We start from the raw sequence: 7230 nt of genomic DNA on the forward strand, positions 1-7230 counted from the left end.
TAAACACCAATGACATGGTGGAGGTGACATTTGGTTCGATTCCCGGGCGGTTTATTATTTTAGAGTACTAATCCAGCATTAATATGGTGAAGGCAACCTTTGGTTCGATTCCCGGGAGAACTAGCAGTATAAGTTAAGTGGTAATGATACATTGAAACACGTTAGAGGCATTTTATTTTATTTTTGTAGAATATTAGAATTTATTAGACGAAGTTAAGGTTGATTATTATTATGTTGAGTTATTTATAGTTTTAGAGTAGTAAGATATTACTATTTATATACGGAAACTAGGTAGTTTTATAATAAATGAATGAAGAAATTATTAGAACTAGAGCACAAAAAGCCAATAAAGGAATACCATTAGAGGTAGAAAATTTATTTAATATTAGAACTCCGGAAAGAAAGAGGCCAGATAAAACAGTAACACAAAGCGTAGGAAGTCATAAGATAGTGTTTCAAGAAGAACCGGTTAGAAATTTTCCCTCAAGTCCGGTGCCACAACCGTTGAGGGAAGACTTTCCATCTATCTTAAAATTAGATGAAAAATTATTACAAAGGCAGAAAAATTGTTCTAGTAAAGTAGAAGAATCTGTAAGATCTAATAATAGTAATAAGAAAATAGAAACAGAGTTCCGAAATAAGACAGAAATTGCATTGAAAGTGATGGTTTATGCGGATATCAATAAATTACAGAAATTTGCCTTAAGATCGGATAATGACATAATCGGATTTTTAAATGAATTTGATGACGCATGTCGAATGGAAAGTGTAACAGAAGAAAAAGGAAATGCTATTACCAAGCGCTCGTCGAACAGGTAGACAAAGGCTTACGTTGTTTCTTAAACGAAACAATCTAGTGGGAATGACGTATAAAGACTTACAGGAACAGATAATTAATGAATTTACCAAGACGAATGTAACCCTAGATATTGAGGAGAAGTTAAGGGAAAGATTACATCAAGAGGACGAACCTATTATCAATTAGATTTATGACATGCTAGTAATGTGTGAACGGTTAGATTCCAAGATGGCGGATAAAAAGAAAATATGTATTATTATCGGTGGATTGCAACCATATTATATGCAGAAAGTTGGTACCAATGCCTATTCCACGATAGATAAATTTGTAGAAGACTTGCAAAGAATTGAAAAGAATAAATGTAAAGTAGATAAGAGAATAAAGAGAGAAACGGGTAAAGATACTGTAAAAGATGTAGTTAAGAAAATCAAGGAACAGGTAGATACTGAAGATGGCGATTCGGATGAGAGTAGAGTAATTCTTAGAAAAGAAATGCGTAGTAAATCGGAAACGAAAGTGAAACAGGAACTATTAAGATTAACCCAATTAACGCAATTGGAAAAGAAACTAGAAAAACTGAAATTAGCATTGTCAGGTAAGGTTAATGACAATGAAAAACAATCAAGTAAACAAAAATGGGGTTGACAATGTATATACACATGGGTTAGACAAAAATCTAAAACGTTTGCAAAAGTGTGAAAATCATACCTAGTATTGTTTTGGACCTCCTTTTGCATCGTAACTAGTTTGGATCCGACGTTGATTGGACGTATACAGCTTCTGAATCGTGGTGTATGGAATTTGTACCATTGTTCCTCCAAAACATGTTCCATTTCTTTAAGGAATGCTGGTTGAAGGTAATGAGACCAAACACACCAATGACACTCAGACCACAATGGCTGAATGATGTTAAGATTTGTTGATTGCGGGATCCAGGGGAGATGTGATAGCTCCTGGTGATGCTTCTCAAACCACGATTCCACCTGTTTGGAACGTGAAAGGGTGCCAAATCATCTTGGTAGATGCCATCACCATCAGGGAACAATATTTGTGACATGGGTAGAACATGGTCCCCCAAAAGGACTCATACACCTTAGCATTCTTCATTCCATGCATGGCTATGACGGGACCTGCAGAAAACCACGATATCGCTGCCCAAACTGTAACAGAACCACGCCATGCTTTACAGTTGGGAACAGACAGTCTGTATGATAAGCTTACAACGGTGTTCTCCATACCGAAACATAACCGGTTGTTCAAAACAAGGTAAAGGTCGATTCATAGGACCCGATTATGTGTTTCTGCTGCTCATGACTCCACGCCTTGTGATCCTTCCACATAGTATACGCCTATTCGCATTTACTCCTGTGACCAAGAGTTTGACGAAAGCGGTCCTGCTACGAATTTTCAATTTATGAAGTTACCGTCACACTGTTTTCGATAAAAGAGGTTGCTGTAGGCCGGAATTGAGTTCAAAGGTAATTTTCATTGCAGTGGTCTTCCATTTAGCAGCTACAATCAGTTTCAATGCCCTCCGGTCCCTATCTAACAGAATTGTTCTTCGACCACTGTTGTGTTTCCAGACGCTGTTTGTCCATGAATTGTGTATGCCCTCGTGACACTGGGCACAGTGCCTTTCGATATCCCCACATTATTCATGCCACTGGAGCTCAATCCAGAGTAGCACCAACGATCATGCCTATTTGTAAGTCTGTCAGGTCGCCCATTTTACCGCAACCACTTTCACACTACGACACTCACAGGTAAACTGGTTACTGTTGACGGAAGAGGAAGGTTCACATGACACATTGAATACAAAAAAGCGATCGGCAACACCAGAACGTGTTGTACATTTATAACGTAATTGTTGGTACCTAGTACAAATAAGTGAGTTGCACACGTATTAAATTAGCACAAAAACTGCGAATGTTGCTTAATCGAATATATTTATTGTATAGTTATATCTAGGCTATTTACAGCCATCTTACCACAATATATTATATCGTTGCTACCCATACACAATCAACATTCTAAGATACAAAATATTTTTATAATTATATTTTTTGAAGTATATAGCTTCTTCTTTTAACCTATATAAGATAATTAAATAGTTGGCTAGTTTATAACACCTTTGATTAAAATATCTAAATGGTGCAGGTAAAGAATAATTCATGCATGCCGAATAATACATGCTGTCGAATAATACATGCTGTCGTCGTTCTATCTTTAATGGCTCCCGAATATAGAATTCAGAAGAAGAAAAATAAGATGAAATTATGATAGGAAAAAATCAACAAAATTGATGTTAATTAAATATAAGATAACGTGGTTTAATATTGAATCACAACGATTGAAATGAAATATCAGTTAACACGCAAATATTAAATCAACATATAAGGATAACATAAACATTAACAAAATCCTAAGTACAATTTAGAATATCAAAGGGATAGCTTCTATCATAATAGGTCGAGCGCCAAGGATAAGTAAGTTGCACACGAATTTAATTATTTTTTTAACATAATCCGCACTGTGGAAAAGGTTTTTAGAAAAACAAAATCATTTTCGGTGAAATCCATATCTAATTCTATATGATCATCGAATCTCCAAAAGCAATTGACTATCGGTAGGTATTGATACATTGCATTAATATGCACAACTTTTAATTTAGTTTCATCCTCAATTGATTGATTAGATACACTTAATGCTGATGTGGTTTCAACCCAAGCCACATCAGCACCATCTAGTTTAAATTAGAAGGATCAGTAGACTCTAATAAAGTACATTGTATTCCGCACTCTTGAGTATGTTCCGGTCGATTACAAAAAGATCCTGAATTTGAGTTTCTGTTGCTGCAAATTTGTCCATCTAGGAATCTATTTTGTAACAAAGTACGCTGATTCGTATTGCGATTTCTACTAGGATTCCTGTTATAATTCTTGCAACTTCTGTTACCGTTACCGTATCTATGATTTGGTTGAGTTAAATTGCCGTTACTATTTTGATTATTTGTTCTAGTACCAAATAACGGACACTATTTCCTGGAGAATTAACATTATCTTTATTTTGAATACTTAAATTTCGAATATGCGCATAATTAATATTATTAAGACTAGAAGTAGCCTGACTTTTCTCTGGATTTCTGCTATTTCTTTGTGCTAGAAATTGGCTTTCGTAACTTTGAATTACCATAATCAAATGATTAAAATTGACACATTGAGCGGTCATCAACATTTGTTGTAATCTAAATGGTAATAAAATACGGACATAAGCTATTATACGTAATTCTGGTTGGTTTGGGTTGAGTGCTCTTAATTCATTATATGTGGCTACTACAAATTCGGTAACATTTTAATGTATCTTAGGGTTAAATGATTTCGTTCTTAGTAATGCGTCACTATTTGCTAACATGAAATCGTTCTCATAGTTTGCCAATAACACCTCTTTAAAATCAGAATACCCATTAATGTTATCTCGGATTGCTTTCAACCAAGTCAAACATGGAGGCAATAAGACATGAGGAAGAAGTTTCATGAATTTTGACTCTTTAATTCCCATTAAATCACACTCGTCCTCGAATTTTTCTATAAATACCCTAGCTGGGATATCCTCAGGCACACCACTGAATTTTGTTAAGGATTTTATTTCACTGAATCGCAAAGGCGTATCAGTACTATAAAATTTAGGACACTTACAGTTGCCGTGAGAGTTCTTACTCTTCCGTGTAGGATGCTTCGTTCTTCTTCCTGATTCGGTGCTCTCTTCACTATCATCAGATGATCCGCTATCTTCAAAAATTGCTTGGGAATGAGGTGTTGGTTCTGTCCCATTATCAGGAGGTCGATTGATATTCCTAGGTCCGTCATCGCGCTCCATCTCCTTAGCAAAAATATACTTTTCCTTGAAAGTATGAAACTCCTCTTGAAGTCCTTTAATCATATTAGAATGTTCGTTCACAACCGATTCTATAACTTCGACGGCATTTTGTACTCCGGTATAGGTTTCAGCTACCTGTTCCATTTTCTGTTCGCATTTCTCGAATCTGGCATTAATTTGTACATTCATTTGTTTTGCTGCTGATGTAACTGTTCCCATTTATGACCGTTTCTCTGCTGTAACTGTTCCAGCTGTTGATATATATTATCTTCTAGTTTGCGTTGGAATCGGTTCATTTTGTCATGGAATTGTTCATCCATTCTATGTTGCAAATTGTTAATTTTGTCCTCAAATTGCTCTTCAATATTATGCTGCAAAGCATTCATTTTGTCATCCAACTGTTGTTGAGATACATCAATTTTTCGCTCCAAGCCGTTCATTTGACGAGATATTTGTTTGAGTACATCTGCCAAATTCTCAGTTTCACCAGTTTCACTTTGATTAGTCCTAATGTCGTTAATTTCACTATCTGATAAATCCATCTTAGTGTTGCTACATATTAACTTTCCACTCCTCAAGATGGTATAATTATTAATCGACTCAATGATGTTTGTATTTAACTATACTTTCAAACAGTACACAATGAATAAAACAACTTCGTAGCACTCACTTGTGTTCTCTGCTAAACTTGGTTTACTAAACTTCTTACCAGTTCTTAGCTATTCCCGGTGTGAAGGCACCATTATATAATGTACTCGTTGGTCCCTAGTACAAATAAGTGAGTTGCACACCTATTAAATTAGCACAAAAACTGCAAATGTTGCTTAATCGAATGTATTTATTGTATAGATATATCTAGGCTATTTACAGCCATCTTACGACAATATATTATATCTTTGCTATCCATACACAATCAACATTCTAAGATACAAAATATTTTCATAATTATATTTTTTTAAAGTATATAACTTCTTCTTCTAACCTATATAAAATAATTAAATAGTTGGCTAGTTTATAACACCTTTGATTAAAATATCTAAATGGTGCAGGTAAAGAATAATTCATGCATGCCGAATAATACATGCTGTTTAATAATACATGCTGTCGTCGTTCTACATTGGAGGGCCAAACTTACGTGTTCTGATTGAAGTGTGTCTAGATTTTTTCTATCCCCTGTATATATTGTTATGTGCTGTTTGAGATTGTCGTTATATTTGTATACACTTTCTTTTGTGAAATCGTATTTGAGATCACTTCTCTACTCTCCACCCAGTATGTCAAAGTTGGTACTGAGTCCAACTCCCTTTAAGCCTCAGTATCGAAACGTCTTAGGCTTTACTGGTTCGAAGATGATGAGAAAGTGCAATAAAAGTCTCAACAATGGGGGGAGACTCGTATTACAGAGGTAGAGCTTGTACTGGAAAAAGAAACCCAGGTAACATATGAAGACTGTGAACTGAATCTAGATAGGGAGGGATAGCATGACTAAATTAAAGAGACCATTTCCATCGTTACTGTTTGTTTATAAGAATAGAAAGAAAACAAGTAAAAAATGAGAATACAAAGAATTTTACAACTCGGTGACTTGAAATTACAACTTTAGATTATTACTACATAACATGTATGGGCACAACCCCTGCGTTACCAAACTGGTGCTAGAAGGTTATTATGCTAAGCCGGGATTTATTGAAAATAGTAAATTTGATATGCAACTTGCATTGGCCCAAAGGGAAAATGATAATTTTCGAAGGGGAAACATGGTCTCATTTTTAAATTAAACTTTATGTTGATTCCTAACAAGTCTCAAGTGTTTGTTCCATGTCGGAGGACTTAGAAAAATACTTACATACCTGATCTGATACGGAGCGTCCGTAATAAAGAATCCAAGTGTACTTCACAAACGCCGGAGAACAACAACCTGAGCTCGGCGAAAAGCCTCACTTATAAAGCGACTTCGTCCCACGCATTCCTGCTAGTTCTGACGTAGTTCTAGAGCTAGGACACGAGCCTTGACGAGCTTGGAGAAGCTTGTTCACGCGCGTGCCCAATAGTGGCCAAGACTTCTAGTTTTTCTATGATTTTCCCCCATCACGCCGGGGCTGAAGTATCTATTTTACATTTACTAATACATCTCTATTTCACGCTTAGCTCCAAATACATAATGTTTTTATGTACTTATCGCTTGCGTGATGTTAACTAACTTTACAACCGCGACCCGGCACTGTGATTTAGGTAAATCAAAGCCAGGGTCATACCACTATTACATGCGTGTGGGTTGCTTTCAATGAGGCATCAGATTGCTAATGCAATCAAAGCCTCACCTGACTCCGTTCTCCCTTTCTCTCTTTCTCTGCAACTCCTACAATTAGAAAAGCGCGGGCGTCTCGCCCCATAGTTTGAGTCCGGCTTAGGACTTCGAAGCTTAACTGTGTAACAATATATATATATATATATATATATATATATATATATATATATATATACATATATATATATGTGTGTGTGTGTGTGAGTGGTGCATGTGTCGAAAATTCATTGTTTATATATATAGAGGG

This window comes from Thermobia domestica, chromosome 3, assembly GCF_964235325.1.
Source record: "Thermobia domestica chromosome 3, izTheDome1.hap1.1, whole genome shotgun sequence".
Lineage (NCBI taxonomy): Eukaryota > Metazoa > Arthropoda > Insecta > Zygentoma > Lepismatidae > Thermobia > Thermobia domestica.